The following is an 18,021-nucleotide window of genomic DNA, read 5'->3' on the forward strand; positions in this document are numbered from 1 at the left end:
TCTTTCCATGTCTTGAAGTTACCTTTGTTCAACTTGGGAATCTCTCTTTTGTAAGACATCCTGATCTTTAGCTTAGGTCATTGAAACCTTTTTTGCAAGCACCAAAAGCTCTTATAATAATTATTGGAAATATAAGAGGAGTAACTAAGAGGATTGGGGTGAATTAGTTATCACTAAAATAAATCCCAAATTCCTTAGATGTCAAAACAAAACACAAACTTCACTAAAACTATTTTTGCTCGAAAAACACAGAGGCACTCGGTTAATATTGATAATATGTTGTAACTCAATAAACACTTGAATAACAACTATAACTCAGTAATTAACATAAAAATCTTATGATATTATCTATGATTAACCTTAGTTAACTTAGTTTCATACACATAAAATAAATAACATGAACACAAGTGACACCAAGATTTAATGTGGAAACCCAATTTGGGAAAAACCACCAATTGCAACTAGTTACTGATTTTCACTCTTCTAAAGTGAGCCTTGTTAGGAGCCAACCCTATATAAGGGGGGCATGTATGTGTTGACCCTACCAGTTGCATTGTCATTGTGAAGTATAGTTCTTATAAGTATGTTTTCATTGATTGGCAACCAGTTGAAGAATTTACGCCTCTTGAGTATTGGTAGATATCTTTACCAGTCTACATGGAAGAATAAAACTAGGCTAAGAATAATCTAGTTAGAATGAGGAGTCATCATAGTGAAATGGTAGAATAGGTTTGGCATGAATTAAAATTAAGTTTGTATTCTAACAAGAATAGAAGAACATGAGAGAAAAAATGAATTGATACTAGATCCATGTTAGACTAAAAATGCTACTAGTCTAGACCCTATGTTTTAGGTGTCACAGGTCACTTGTGAACTACTCAATATTTTGAATTCAAATTTTGAATTATTTGGTTTCAGTAGGATACTCTCCAAGGGTTTAATTACCCATAGATAAGGGGTTACTTCACACATTCAAAAAAAGGGAGAGAAGTGTGTGTGGAAAAAGAATGCAAAAAATGGGTTACTGCATAACTAAGATTAAGAGTTGGAGAATGAAGAGCCACACCTGACCAAAGGTAGTAGAATATACTATGAAGGTGAGTAGAAGAGAGAAAGATAGAGTGATACAAAGGATATCACTGAGTACATCTATTAGACAAAGAGAGATCACAACATTTCAAAGGTATTCATTGTAGATCTGCTAAGAAGGAAACTGTTATATGTTTAGATCACATTTGATTTCTTTCTTATCATTGTAATTAATTTTTAAGCTCCTAGTAAAGGATGTTTTAGTTGTAATCATATATTGATTCTTTTAACTATGTGCCTCTTAGAAAGAGATCTAAATCCTTTAACAAGGTAGCTATTACCCGTTTTGCCTCCCGCCAAAATTTGAACTTTAAATGCTTGCCCCACCCAAAAGTCACCTTCCCATTTTATATTATTTAAATGACCTAGAAATATAGAAAAAAAAATGATAAAACCTTATGTTATTTCTTTATTTCCCAAATCTACTTCGCGGGCTTGCAACTTTCTATGTTGTCAAATCAAGCCCAGATCTATGGTGGGCACTTCCTTGCATTTTGAAAATGCACTACCTTTATGTAATGTAGGGAAGCCCCTTTACAAAACATGGTAGGTGGGTCCATGTCTCCTTTGGGACTATAGGGTGGAAAAAGTGACAGGCTGAGCTGGCGATCCTATTGGTACCTGCTTTCTTGCATTCTGAGCTTCGTCAAACTTTTTGAAAGTGTAGGGAAGCACCTTGGTGATGCGCATCCAGATGATGTCACGGTTGATGTTCATAGATGTTTAGAAGTACATATTCCAAGCACCATCAAATCTTCACAGATCAATGGTTGGTGCATGCTCGCAAGATGGAGTTGCAAGGTAATTAAACAATGTGGGCATGCCCCTTTGTGACACCTGTTCCATGACATCCCATGTTCCCACTTGTACCTCCCACTGTCAAATTTAAAGAGATCAATGATCGGCACATCCCCGCATTATCAAGATGCAAGGACCTTAAGCAATGCGGGTATGCACCCTTGTGATGTGTGGCATGGTGTGACATCATGGGCCCACTTTCTCAGAAGGTATTGATAGCTCATCCTCTATGGAAGCTGTTAGGTGAGTTAGAGTATGAAAGAGGTATTTCATTGGCCCATCCAACTGACTTAGCCTATAGTTCTGCATGTGTTCTGAGTACCGTAGATGCAAATCTGATCAACGACTGGTGCATGCCCACAAGATAAAGATATGAGGTAGTTAAATAATGTGGGCAAGCACCTTATTTCTGCATGTCCCTATGGGGCCTGTCTCTTCGTGAGTCATCGAGTGGTGTCAATTGTGTGCCAGGTTGATGCTAGTTGGGGCCGAGTCAGGCTGAGTCAGCTGCCAAGTGTTTCGTGGGGCCAAGATTTTGAAGGTAAGCACAGTAAAATGGAGAGCCCTTCTCGATCATTGATCTCATGTAGATCAAAAATCAAGGCATCCCCGCAATATGGAAGTGCAAGGAAGTTAAACATTGTGGGAAAGTGCCTAAGTGACACATGTCTTTGTGGGCCTGGCCAGGGTATTGATAGTGAAGGCAGTGTGGTTAAGGCTAGCGGTCACAATTTTCTAAGGTGGTCATGGTTAGGAGGTGGCGCAGTTAGTAAAGAAGACATGGTCAAACTCGGGAAGACTTTGCAGTGTGGCAAAATGAAATGAGGCAATTGGTCCATGTGGCCTATTTTGCTTGCAGAGTTTAGTTGGCCTACAGATCCTTACTAATTCACAAGCTTGAAATAGGGGAAATCAAGGTTTTTTGCACAATCTGATCCCTATGATGATTTCCAACCACTTTCAAATGAATTTTGGACATGAGAAAACACTCCACCATTTCTGATCCGATCCATCTACTTGGTCAGACGATTTAATGGCACTGTTTCTATCTTCTCAGGGCCTTGTTCCAACAAGGATCAGATATCATTGCATCTAGATCTGTACTCAGATCAAATTTTCTTCTGGATCTCCATGATTGTTCTCTGTAAGACTTCAATGTAGTGGTTGCAAAGTAATTACAGTTAGAGGACATCCCAGTTATGCCTGAACTATAAAGGCAAATTTTGTAGATTTTGTTAGCATCGACCCTTCTTTGACTTCTTTGATATTGCTCTACAATTTCACTATAAATTTTGTTTGCCTCTGAACCATATGGAATTTTTCCTTATCTGCTTCAACAATTGATGTAAAGTGCAAGAATCCTTTGCCTCTCATTGGTGCTTTGTAGAGATCTGTAACCTGCATGACTGTATCTCTTTTGGCTTGTGAATGATATATAAGTGAATCTCTCTTTCCTTGTGTCATTCATTCTAGTTTTCTGATTTGCATGTGGTTGATAGACTAAAACAAGTTTGAATGTGTATATCTTTTAGTATCATAATGGTTCAATAGTGCATGTATGGGCAGGGATTGGTTTGAACACTCTATTTTGGTGCATCACCCCCTTAGACTAGAATAGGTAGATTTGCTTTTCATTCTTTCCTTCTCCCTTTTCCTCTCGAAGAGTAGTTAGGTGCACCTTGATAGTAAGAGGAAGTTGGCCTTCTCTGGAGATTCAACCTCACAATTCAAGTCCCACAGCTTGGAGGTTGTTTCCATGTTTCACAAGGTTGTTCTTAGGTAAGAATTTGGACAAGGGTGCAAACCTCTGTGACAGCAATAGCCTTAACAAGTTGATTTTAATCCTAACATAACAAACATTCTTAATGAGATGTATTCTCCAAAGGAATAGGTTGTAGCTCTTGATTGGGAAACCTTTTATCTATAGTAAAAGGCTAGTGGCTAGATTATCCCCACCATGGTTTTCATCCTCTCATCAAGGGTTTCCATGTACAATAATTTGTTAGTTCATTGATGAATACTTTTTTCTACATTCATTTATATTCTTTTATTTCAATACCTTCATAATTTTGCCAAATCTTAAGTAGTTGTTAGTATATTTAAAGTGGCAAAGAGTTTAACTAGTTTAGTAGATGGTACTAATTCACCCCCCACCCCCCCAACCCCACCCCCCCATCTTAGTATTGGTTAGGACCAAAAATTAGTATCAAATCTTGGAACCTAAATGTAGTAAGCCTCATAGCTTGAGGGAAGATCAAATAGAAGCCATAAAGTACATGCATTTTTACAAGGAAGAACTTGACACCATATACGACTTGAAGGGGAATATTAAGGCATCCCTTCCAAAAAGAAAGAAGTTTGTGAAGAAACTTAGTGAGATTCATGAAATCATTGAGAAAATGGAAGAGAAAAGTGGGTCAAATAGATGTGAACAAACTATCTCTGACCTTACACCTGATAACAAGAAATTGAGAAAGTTGGTTGCTAGACTAAAGAAAGAGCTAGAAGAAGCATAAGAGAGATTGATTCAAGCATAGAAGGAGAAAAGTGATACAACACAAGCATTAGAGAAAGTTGAAAGAGCACTAAATGAAGCCATGGAAATGAAAAGTGTAGATGAAGAAAATGCCAAACAAAAGGAGCAACATATTCAAAAGCAAATAGAGGAACCAAAAGATACCAATGAATGGAATGAGAAGATGATAAGGTTCAATAACATCTCCAAGAAGATAGATGAGAAACTCAAAGATCAAAGTAGGATGAACAACATTACAAATATTTGGTATGAAGGAATGAGAAAGAATAAAGGTGTGAAGTATCTAAGAGAAAAACCCAGACCAAACAAGGACAAGGGAAAACATCATCTAAAGAAAAGAAGCCTAAGATGTTGGAAAGTACAATTAGAGAAAAATTATTGTGTTAGCATTGATGTAAAACCTACTAGAGATACATTTAATAATAGTGTAGAGTGTCATACATGTTGATTGATGAAGATGATTTGGAAAGAGAGATGACTAGATGAACTAGTCATGTTGTTGAGTGAAGAGGAGAAAGTATGATGGAATTGCAATGGGAACTTAATCAATTAGTTTTTGACAAGATGATGTACTGTTACAATCATCCTATGAAATATGGAAGTGTTGAGTTAAATACAAGAAAATCTTAGTAAAATGTGGTTGGTAAATGAAGGATGTGAAACATAAGATTAAGGAACTTATGAATTAACCAAGTGTTGATTATGGCCAAGAAAAACAATACTATTTGGGTGCTAGTTATGGAAGAGCAATATGAAGAAGAAAAATGTAGTAGTGATTGAGTGCAATGATGATTGAGCAAGCTAGTGGAAATTGAGTGAGATAGAATAGTGGTGACCATGCTACACAATGTTGATTGAGTGTCAACAAAAGTTATAGTTTGTGAAAGAATCAAGTTTGAGGATAACATAGTTGAATTTTTGGATTAATCAAAATGTGTGGATGATAAGGATTAATGAGTTGCATATTTAATATAAAAATTAAATTTTTTATGTGATCAAAGGCAAGGATTTGATGAGAAGTTTCTAGAAAGGAGAAGGAGAATAAAATGATGGAAGGATTCAATGAATCTGACTTAACCCTAAGATCTATGGTAATTTTTAAGTGGAAAAAGATTAAAATTTCCTATTTAAGGAGGCATAAGAGATGTTTTCTAAGGTTGGTTCATTGTTGATTGGTGATATTAAGGAGAAGCTATGAAGAATAGAGTAGTATAGGTGAAGTGAAGAGATTGGTGAAGTGAGATTTCTTGAAGGGATGCCAAGAAAATTAGTGATGGAGATGTTAATGAAGTCTAGTCAATGAACCAAAAAATGAGCCAAATGGATATTTGAATTTAAAAAGTGAGTTGTATCTTACAGAACAAACCTATTGTTACTTTCTAACCATTGTAGCAGTCAAAATCCTTTAATCAAGGTTGACCTAAAAGACATTTTTTAAATCCTTTAATCAAGGTGACATTCTAATGGAATGACCTAAAGTCCTCTAACTAGGACACTCCTAACAGAGTGATTAAATCCTTTAATAGGGCCACATTTAATAGTATATTTTGTAACCTTTAATGGGGTTGACTCTTAACTGATCTCACTTGAGAAGAGTGAAAAGTGGTAGCATGTTACTTGGTATTTTTTTCCAAATTATGTTTCCATGTTAGATATTGGTGTCATAAATGTGTGAGTGTTATATGTGTGACACATTTTATTTATTGTTATTGATTTTACTGTTGGTCAACATATACTAAAGAGAGAGTTGAGTAATAAACAAAATGTTAAGTTTCCATATGGACCAGGTTGTTTAATGAGATTGTTTAAGTTGTTTGAAGTTAGTAAAAGTTGAATTGGTACATGTAATGCCTCTCCCATTTGATTTTTGTGAGTCATCCTAATGGATGAGACCTTGATGATCTTCTTGTGAGTGATCATGATTGGGACCATGACTAGTCTACATCCTGGAGGTGATTTGATTATATTGTTGCATTATCTAGTTGATTATGTTGTTGCCCAATTTATGAGATCAGGATGTGTTAATGATTTCATTGAGCATTATCAATGTATATTATTGGGTTTACTATGATGTGATGGTGCTACAGATATTTACCTTATTCATTTCAATTGTTCTAAAAAATAGATTATTTAAATTAAATTAATTAGATGCTTTAATTATGTGATTTTTTGTAATTGTCACTTTGTCTATTATTATTATGCATCTACACTTGATTGAGTTAGTTTATTGTGTAGGACTTATATCCCTAGTAGTTGCATGCGGAGTTAGTGATTACACCTTTCATGTTGAGACAATATCATTCATGTATGGATGATGTACCTTTATTGATATTTTAATCCTCTGGTAATTGGTAAATCCATATTCATAATGCATTATGTGATTAGACATGTGAGTGTGTTTGTGCATTTAGGAATCCACAGTGGTCATGAAAGTTATCTAATTATTGTGATTTATTGCCTGAAGGGAATTTTATATTGATTTAACTTATTTTAATTACTAGAAATAATTAGAATTGCTTGATTTTGGTTTGGGTTGAGAAGGGATTTAATTAAGTGAGCCAGTTAATTTCCTATTTTAATATTTCACTTTTAAAGTGAATATATATCCCAAAAAGGTAATTCTTTCTCACATCTCACTTTTTGAATTAGAAAGTTTGAGAGAAAAATTTGAATCCTTTTTAGGAGGAATTAACATTTGATTCATTGCAAGAGCTATGGGCATGAGATCATCATGAGGTTAGTCTCATTGGATCCAGCTCAAGGAGGTTTTGGTTTGCCAAGCTTTTGGGTGACCTCTATGGAGAAATCATTTTATCATGTGCATTCTTTTTGCCCCTTTGGCTGTCAGGTAGGGCTCTATTTTAGAGTTTGTTTTGGATAATAATTTCCTAGTAGGTAGAGAACTAGTGTTCTCCTATGTTCATGTATGATGGCTCTACCCGATTGGGTGGGTACAATCATTTGGTTGCTTTTTGACTTAGAGTTTTGGGGTTTTGAACCGTTATGTTGGTCATTTTTGCATACAAAATTTGAACCCAGATTTTATTGGATATTTGGGGTTTTTATACTCGCTTATAAAAAGGGTTTTAATTTCATTGATTTTTGTCAACATTGGATTTCGGGCTTTTTTTACTTTGCCTCAATTTGGGTGCCACATAGATTTATTGGGTGTTTCTTGGCACTGATGATGGTCATGGATTTGTATTATCTATGAGGATTCCAATCTAGAAATAATTGTATTTTTCTTACATTGGTATTTATGTTGAATACATACTCCTAACTATGTTATTGGTTGAGTGATTTTATACCTAGTGTTATTGTTTCTGATCAAACCCTTGTTGTTATTTCATGGACATTAGGATTCATGTAGAATATGTACTCCCAGATTTAGGCTGGTTGAGTGCATTCATGATGTCTAGTGTTTTGTTGAATCATTGGGATTCATGTAGAATCCATACTCTTAGATTTAGGTAGGTTGAGTGAGTTCATGATATTTGGTGATTTATGTTCATATGGATTCATGTAGAATCTGTACTCTCGAATATAGGCCGATTGAGTGATCTTTTTATACTTGTTCCTTTTTTCATATTTCTCATATATCTCTTGTTATTTATGATCATCATGTAATTGGTATGCTCACACATGAGCACGCGAGCATGCACTTGTTGATTCTTGTGAGACCTAACCTCCTAGTTGTTTTTTAGTTGAGTTATGTTCATTGGGGTTGGGTTGGGAAATTGCATTGCTTACAAGTACTCATTGCATGATGAGCATGGGTATGTAGGGTAGGTCAGTGTGAAGGGGCTTCTCTCGTAACCCCGGGTCATGTTCTTGATGAGGTATATGTGAAGAAGTTTCTAATTAAGTAATAATTAAATAAAATTCTTGGGTAATTAACTAAGATAAGAAAATACTCCATACCTATATAGCTTCTCTAAAGGTATGCACTTGTTGGTTTATCTGAGAGCCACATTATGCACACAACTCATCTAGGGACACAACACATTGGCCTCCCAAGGGATTCATGAGGGTAATGGTCTATAATGATTTTGAGCCTCAGATTCCCAAGCAAACTACTCTCCACCAAAGTCCTTTCATAGTAGACCCATAGAGTGTCCAACCAGGACATGTTATATTGCATTGTCTCATGATCTTGGTTTCAGTCCTATGTACTATTTGGTGTGAGTGTTAGCCATGGATGACTATATTGTTTGATTGTGGCTAGGTCATTATCTCTATCATCATAATGGGAGTGGACCTATGGGTTACCATGTGGTTGCAAGGCATAGCTCCCTATACCTCTATTGGGGATTGGTGCACAAAGATGGTCTATTTCCAATTTGAAGCTAATGTTGGATATTCATTTGGTACTTCGATGTATCTAGAGTATGATTCCTTGTGATTTATGTTTTACTTTGTATGCATTTGATATCATGTTGAGATGATAGTAGTTGTTACTTGATGCATTCCTTATTATGATGTTGTATCTTATGGTTTAGATGAGATTCCTTACCATTTCTTTGGATAATTATTTTATTGATGATTAGCATGATTGGATGTATTTTTCCCTTATATTGTTATTGATAGTATTCGTAAGAATGATTACATGATACAACTAAAATGTTGGCAATTTGAGATTCATGCTCAGGGGATGAATAAGGCCTTTGAGGTCTCATGATGCTATTATGGATGGGAGGAAATAGGCATACTTGTTGTTAGTTTGGTGGGTTCATGGTTTGTGTTTCCTTCTTTTAATATTTGATTTATGCTCATGTATGTTCATTGTGATATTGTTGCTTGCTACATGATTACATTAGATGCTATGGATTAGATGTTAGAGTTATTTGATCTCTTTTATGCTCTTGAGTATTCATTCCTTAATTTATGTGGATCTGATACTCCTTGGTGTGGATGTTTCATGTTTTTATACATTTTCTTCTTGCCTTAATATTGTTAGAGTAAATAATTAATATTTAATTATTTATTCTATTGCTTAAGTTTACTTAGGTCATGCATTTATTTAATATTTTATATTTAATGCATGTTGTGGTTAGTTGGTGACAACACGGGAGTTTGTTCCCTTCTAGTTGTCACACTTATCTTCTAGCTTGTTCTACAAGCTTCCATGAGCTCTTTATATTCGGGCTCTCTCTCATTGTAAATTAAAAACAAAGCCATTTCTTATTGTAAATACATTTCTCATTGTGTTTGCATTCATGGTGTCTCTCATGTCCGTTTAGGGTTTTTGCCCGTGCTCCATGCTCTTCCCTTCTATGGCTTCTCTTTGAAAGGTTTGCATGCAGGTGATCTTGGCGTCTTCAGACTTGGCTTTCCTCAACTCCAACATGGTATCAGAGACTTCTTGCTGCAGCTTCATTGAAGAAATTTTGAAGCTGTGATTTGAAGTCACAAACCCTAGTTTGTTTGTGCAATTTTTCTTCAAATCAGGGGATCAGCGATTTTTTGGAGCACTTTGGGACCAAACGGACATCACCATTGGATCCGGAAGGCCGTTTGCAGTCAGGATTCATATAAAGCTTTTCGTTTTTGGAGACAGGGCAATTTTGGCGATTTTTTGAGGATCCCGGGTTCGCTATCGTACGGATCGTACGGACGCAGCGCGGATTTTTTTTTTTTAAAAAAAATTTATTTCGGGCGCCCACCCGCGCGCCACCCTCAGCGGCCACAGCAGGCAGCGCCGCCCGCGCTCTGCCGCGGCTCCTCCCGGCTCCGCCGCTGCCCGGCCTCCTCCCGGCCGCCGCTCGTCCGCCGCCCTCCGCCGGCGGCTCCTCCCAGCTCCGCCGCCTTGCGGCCACCTCTGCTCGCCAGCGCCGCTCAGCCAACTCTGCAGCACCGTCAGCCGCGCAGGCCACTGCGGGGGTGACACGTGGCATGGGCGCCACGTGGCACCTTGCCACGTGGACCCGCCACGTCACCCCTGCCACGTCAGCTGCCACGTGGCTATGCCACGTGGCTCTCTTTTTTGCTGCGACGGCTGATGGGCTGTCAATTTAAATCGCAGGATCTGCTGACGTCAGCATGACGTCATCCCTATGTCATCAACCTTGCTTGCACTCTCCTTCAAGTTCTCTTTTGGACCTACTTGTGGTTTTTTGGCCATAACTCTTGCATACGGAGGTATTTTTCCAATCCAAAAGAAGCGCCAGAAAGCTGGTTCTGAGATGGAGATTTTGATGCAGGTATTTTTTGGTTTTGATGCTTTTTTATTGCCTATTTTTTCTGTTGAAGTCCGAAGTTCTGTTTTTGACTCCGGCATGCATATCTTTTGCGTCCCATGTCTATTTTTGGAAAACTTTATATTTCTGGGAAGCTGGTTCTATGTACTTTTCAGAACTGTCATCTTTTTTCCTCACTTTTGGCCTCTTCTCTTTCTATCATAGTTTTGGCGTTTTTGCTCTATGGTGGATATTTTGAGTGTTTTAGGCCCGAGGATCGTTTTCCTGGCATGGTTTGCTTTCTTTTCGGCTGTACTTTCTCTTGGTTCAGCTCTTTTTCATTTTTGATCATTGTAGCTATCTTTTTGAAGCACTTTTTATTTCACACTGAGATAAATTGTCACTTTTGTATTTCGGGGATCATGAACGTTGTTTTGAGTCAGGTGTACTTGCACTATTTTCATAAAGCACCGTGGGGGGGATTATTTGTTTGCTATTTTAGGCATTCTCCCTTTGTCAAGTGAGTGTCCCTTCCACGACATTAGCCCATGCAGAGTCAGTTAGACCGTGTCTTTATCAGTGTCTGTACCTCTTTTCCTCTCTCCTCGTTCTTGGTTCGTTTGCAGAAGATTTTGGCTCACCTTCTCAGTTGCCTGTCATCACAACCCGTCTACATTAAGGGGGGGTTATGCTATGTTCTAATGCATCCATGGTTCGATGGTTCGATAGTGTGAACTATGTATTCAGTGGTTGATCCTATATACAAGGCGATTGCAGTGGCTGGCTACCTATGCATTTCGGTGAGATGGATCATCTACCATATAGACATGCTCGGCTCGTGCTTTCTTCTTCCATGGAGGTTTCTTTAGATCAGCAGTTTGACAGTTTTGCGGCTTCTTCATGCTTCAGTGATGCTGCTTCTTCATGATCACTCTTTGTTCCTGTTTTAGGGGACAATTTCCCTAATTGGAGACTTCTTCAGCTCTTCACTGGGTTCTTACCTCTTTTTGGGGGAGGGTTTTTCCCATGTGGTTTTCTCTCTTTCCTCGCTTACAGAGGTTGCATTCTTCTTGCATTGTACTTGGGTACCTAACATGGCCTTGTTGCCGGGACCCATTATGCATTCATCTTAGTTTTGTGAGCTTAAGGCATTTCCCTAAGTTGCACTTAAGGGGGGGTGTTAGAGTAAATAATTAATATTTAATTATTTATTCTATTGCTTAAGTTTACTTAGGTCATGCATTTATTTAATATTTTATATTTAATGCATGTTGTGGTTAGTTGGTGACAACACAGGAGTTTGTTCCCTTCTAGTTGTCACACTTATCTTCTAGCTTGTTCTACAAGCTTCCATGAGCTCTTTATATTCGGGCTCTCTCTCATTGTAAATTAAAAACAAAGCCATTTCTTATTGTAAATACATTTCTCATTGTGTTTGCATTCATGGTGTCTCTCATGTCCGTTTAGGGTTTTTGCCCGTGCTCCATGCTCTTCCCTTCTATGGCTTCTCTTTGACAGGTTTGCATGCAGGTGATCTTGGCGTCTTCGGAGTTGGCTTTCCTCAACTCCAACAAATATTTCATTGTTAGCATTCTTCACATGGGAATGGTAGTTTCTCATGCAAGAATGTATTGTCTCACATAGACATACATTCTCCCTTGCACAAGTACATACTTCCTCATGTACAAAAATGAATTCTTGCATAGAGTGTGTACTTCCTCATGTGACATGATGCAAAGGCTCGCACAAGGCATTGCAAAGCCTTGCATGAAGCAATGAAAATCCTCATGCACAATTAGGCAAGGTATCATGTAAAGAAGAAAAGTCTTGCACAAGAATGAACATTAGTGTTTCCTCATGCAAAAAATAGTAGGCATTTAGGCTTGGTCGAGGAAAGTTTGGAAGTTGGTTTTGGACACCCTATTGCATTTTACACATTCTTAGTTGAAAATAGATTTTCTATAGGATAGGGAGCCCTCATTTTTTGTATGAAAATTGTTGGTCTCTACTTGTAATTCTTGATTATGTTGTGATTAGTGTAAATGGGCTTGTTTGTCTAACCATGCTAGGAGATTTTACTTTGGGTTTGAAAGAGAACATTCCCTCAGTATATTCTCATGATTCTTGTGATCTTTGGTTTGTGAGTTTTGGTTTAGTGCTTGGAGATCTTTGGAAGTGTTGTAAGACTTTTGCTAGTCTAGGTGAACACATGAGTTTAGCCATGCTTCCTATATTTATTACCCAGTTTTAATATTCATTATTACACTTGGTTACCTTATGTTGTTGTTCAATAAATTCTTTAAAAAAAATTGTTCAGTGCATGTTTTATCCTTGTGTTCCAAGGATGTTTGGATGGGGCATTACAATACATTTGGACCTAGGGATAACTGATTCACTCCCCATCTCAATTATTCTACATATTTTAACAATTGTTATCAAAGCATTTGGTGCTTGTAAGGAAAGTTTGAAGGACTTGTAGCTAAAGATCAATATGTATAAGAGAAAGATACCAAGTTGAACAAGGAGAACTTTATAGCATGGAAATGACTGATGAAATTGTATCTATCTAGAGTTGGAGAATTTGAATTATACTACCTCTAGAATAAATATATTAAGTTTCCCAGACCCATTAGTGTTGAACAAATGAAAGAGAAGCGGGAGCATAATCAAATGATGAGAGATTTGACATCTTCTCTAAGCTATGTTGAATTTGATTGTGTGAACGAAAGTACTAATACAATGAAAATGTGGAAAACATTGGCAGAAATCCATGGAGGAGACAAAAATAGAAAGTTTGAGAGATAAGTTTGATGACATGAGAATGAAAGAAGGTAACATTGTTGCTTAGTATTGTGCTTGAATCAAGGAGGTTGTAAATGTTATTAGAGGAGCTAGAGACATCATATCTTATGAGACTATGATAAGTAAGGTATTGAGGAATTTACATCCTATTTATGCAATTAGAGTATTTGCAATTCAAGAACTAAGATATACACCTGGTAATGATCTAACCTTTGATAGTCTAATTGGTAGACTTATTGTATTTGAGTTGTTAAATTTTGATAATTATTCCCCTACTACTATTGAATGTGATTTCAAGTCTTAACTAACCCTTGATGGATCTACGAGGAAGAATAAAAGTAGACATGTGGATTGTAATAGTAAATTAGATAAATGATCTTGATGATCTTGAAGAATTATTGGCAAGAAGGCTACCAAGAGGAAAAGGAAAATACAAAGGTAAGCTCCCTACTATATGTTTTACATGTAACAAAGTTGGTCATATTGCTACAAGATTTCTTGATAGAGATGAGAAGGAAGAAAGGAAAGATAAAAATACAGAGGAAGAAGAGATAGTAGAGGGAACTGAGGTAATAAAGACTACAAAGGAAAAGGCAAGAAATCTTGTAATATTGCTAAATAAGATGGTTCTGATAGTGATACTGATAAAAATGATGAAGTTATTTATGTTACAATGAAATATGAATCTATTGAATATGAGAAAACTAAATTGATTTCACATGTGAATGAAAATGACAAATGGATAATTGATATTGTTTGTTCACATCATATGACTAGTAATACAAGTAAATTTGAAAAGCTAGAATATTATAATGGAAGTAGTGTTAAGTTTGGTAATGATGAACCATGTTATGTTAAATGTAAAGGATCAATTATAATCAATGATAAAATTAAATGAGACAATGTGTATTGGGTTGATGGTTTAAAATATAACTTTTTGAGTGTGGCACAATCAATTAGTTTAGGCTACTAAGTTGAATTTCAAAACAAGAAGACAAAGATATATGATGCTATTGGTGAATTAATTTGAAGTACTGATCAAACAAGTGGTAACTTGTTCTACCTAGGCTTATCTAAAGATACTTGTTTATTTGCACAATTTTAAGATATTTGGTTATGGCATAAGAGGCTATGTCATGTGAACTTTGATAATTTGGTAAGAATTAGTAAGATGAAAAGAGTAAGAGGATTACCAAGATTGAGAAAACCTAATAAAGTGATGTGAAAAAAATGTCAAATGGGAAAAATGACAAATTTTAGTTTCAAGAGCAAGACTTATTGTTCTCATAATATTTTGGAATTGGTTCATATTGATTAATGTGGTCCTATTGGAGTGCAGAGCTATTATGGTGACAAATATTTCATTCTATTTGTTAATGACTTCTAGAATAATGATTGTGATGTTCCTAAAAGAAAATTTTGATGTATTTCAAATGTTTAAGTGCTATTTGGGTAGAGTTAAGAAAGAAACGGGAAAGATTCTAAAGTCATTAAGATTATATAGAGGAGGTGAATTCATATTAGATGAGTTCAACATACTCTGCAATGATAAAGGAATCAATAGAAAAATGAGTGCACCTAGGACTCCACCACATAATGGAATAAATGAAACAAGGAATATATCAATCATGGATTGTGCAAAGATATTGATCTTGGGGAAGAATGTTTCACAAAAGTACTAGAGAGAAGTGGTAAGTATTGTAATCTATACTCTGAACTTAGTTCAAGTGAAGAAAGGCTCAAAAAAACCATCTTTTGAACTCTAGTATGGCTATGCACCTAATGTCAATTATTTCAAAATTTTTGGAAGAAAATATTACATATTGAAAGATACAAGGAAAGGTAAACTTGATGCAAAAAGTCATGAAGGTATATTTCTAGGATATTCCACTAAGAACAAGGCATATAAGTACTCAAATTGTAACACTAAATTTTTTTGGAAAGTGCAAATGTTAGAGTTGATGAATTATCAAAAAAGAATGAGGAGAAATGCAAGAAAGAAGTTGAAGATTACATAAAAATTTTTTATGTTTATGAAGGTGAACCTAGCAACTTACTTGAACCAAAGAAAGAGGTTATCAAGCATCAGAAACTAGGCATTGGTGAGGTTTAACAAAAGAACTTTGTCAAGGATCACGATTTAGAAGCTAACTTACGTATAGAAGAAGACAAACATCTGAGAGTAGAAACTAAACAATAGATAGACCAAGCTAAGTTTAAACTAGTAAGTAGAAGAGAAAGTATAACCAAGTGAAATACATGAAGAAGAAAGAAGACTTGAACATGTCTTAGCAAAGTATGTAAGGAGGAATCATACACCAAACCAAAACATTGGAAGCAAAGATTTAGGAATCATGAAAAGAAGTGAGTTGAAAAATGATACATGTTTATTATGTGAAGTTGAACTCGACTTAGTTAAATATGCTCTATAAAATGAAGATCAGATAAAGGTGTTGAATGAGGAAACTAATCAAATAAAGAAGAACATGACATTAACATTGGTACCTAGACCAAAGGACAAGAATGTGATTGGAACTAAGTAGGTATTTAGAAATAAGCTTAATGAAAAAGGCTATGTCACAAGGAACAAGGCAAGACTAGTTTGTAAGCGATATGCATAAGAGGGAGTTGATTATGGTGAGAATTTTTCCCCAGTTACAAGGTTGGAAGGAGTGAGAAGTTTTCTTGCATATGTTGATTACAAAGGATTCAAAGTATACCAAATAGATATCAAATATATATTTTTGAATGGAATCTTAGAAGAAGTCTGCATTGATCAACTTGAAGGATTTTTTGATCCTAGTAGGAGAAATATGGTATGTAAACTACACAAAGCTTTATATGGTTTGAAGCGAGCCCCTAGAACATGGTATGCAAGGTTATAGAATTAATTGTTGAAGATATTTTTTGTAAGAACTAATGACAATAGCAATCTATATCTAAAAACTAAATCTCAGAACAAGATATTGCTAGCTAAATATTTTTTGATGATATCATATTTGGAGGACATGATTTATTATGTAAGTCATTTGATAATGAGATGAAAAAGGAATTTGAGATGACAATGTTTGGAGAGATCAAATTCTGTGTTGGTTTACAAGTTTATTAGATGAAGAAGGGTATTTACATTACTCAATCAAAGTATATCAAAGAGATATTGAAGACTTTTGAAATAGATGATTCAAGACTAGTTGGAACACCTATGGTCACTGGTTATGAACTATCAAATAGTGATCATTTAGTTGAGGTAAATCAAACATTATATAGGTCAATGATTGGAAAATTCACTATGTTGTGCATAGAAGACCTGACATTGCATTAATAGTTGGTATTATTGCTAGTTTTAATGCTAATCCTAGAGAAAATCACATGATGCTTGTGAAAAGGATACTGAGATATCTCAAAGGAACAAAAGACTATGGATTATGGTATAAGAAGAATGACAAGTTTAAACTAAAAGTATATACAAATATTGATTAGGCTTGAAACATTGATGATAGAAAGAGTAAAAGTGGAGGTTTTTTCTTTCTAGGTAGAAGATTGATTTCATGGACAAGTAAGAAGAAAAACTATATTTCTCAATCCACTATTGAGGCTAAGTATGTTTTTGTAGTAGTGAATTGTTCAAATATTGTGTGGATCAAATAATTATTGAAAGGTATATAGGAAGAAATTATTGAACCTATTGTAATATATTGTGATAACACAAGTGTTATAAACATATCAAAGAATAATGTGATGCACACAAATACCAAACACATTGCTATCAAGTATCATTACTTGAGAGAGTTGGTACAAGACAAAAAAGTGAGATAGGACTATCTGAACACAAAGGACCAGAATGTTGATATATTCACTAAGGCATTAACTAAGGATGCTTTTGAGTATTATGAGGTAAGTTAGGGGTGATTCCCCTATCTAAAGAAAGATAAGAATAGATGTTGCATTGTATTTGTTAGAGTAATAAAGTATTTTCTTATTAATCAAATCATATTGATTTAATTATTAAGTCACTTATTGTCTCTAGTTTACTTAAGCTAAATATTGGGCATATAATAATTAATTCTTTTATTAATTATTATCATGCAACCTAGGTTTTACCTACTAGGATTTTTATCTCCTTTTATAAGGATTGATATCTTTGTAATTTATTCATTCACTTTTAATTATAGAAATTTCTCTTTTTGCTCATCATGAATGTCTCCTCTGTGAATCTGGGAATTCCAACCTCCATAGCTTTTGCTTCTCTCTTTCTATGATAGGTGTTTGCATGCAAGTGAGTTTTGGGAGTTGTGAGATTGATCTTTCATGAAATTGAACATGGTATCAAAATTCTAGATCTTTATGCCCTTGTTCTATTTATGAGAGGTTTGGCTTGACTTTCAAATCTTTGCTTTTTCTTTCAAAGGGTTTCATTTTTAAGAGAATTTTTCTATTGGATCTGGGGGGTCACTATTTTTTGGTGCACTTTGAGAAAAAAATGGACCTCATCATTGGATTCATAGCACCCAAAAAACCTCTATTTCCATTTAAAAAAATAAAAATTAGACATAGTTGAAATCTAAGGCAAAAAAATTGCTCTTAAATTAGCCACGTTCCCTGAGGTAGTGATTTTTATAA

The sequence above is a fragment of the Cupressus sempervirens genome, chromosome 2 (assembly GCF_028749045.1).
Source record: "Cupressus sempervirens isolate cs-2001-9-10 chromosome 2, ASM2874904v1, whole genome shotgun sequence".
Taxonomy (NCBI): Eukaryota; Viridiplantae; Streptophyta; class Pinopsida; order Cupressales; family Cupressaceae; genus Cupressus; species Cupressus sempervirens.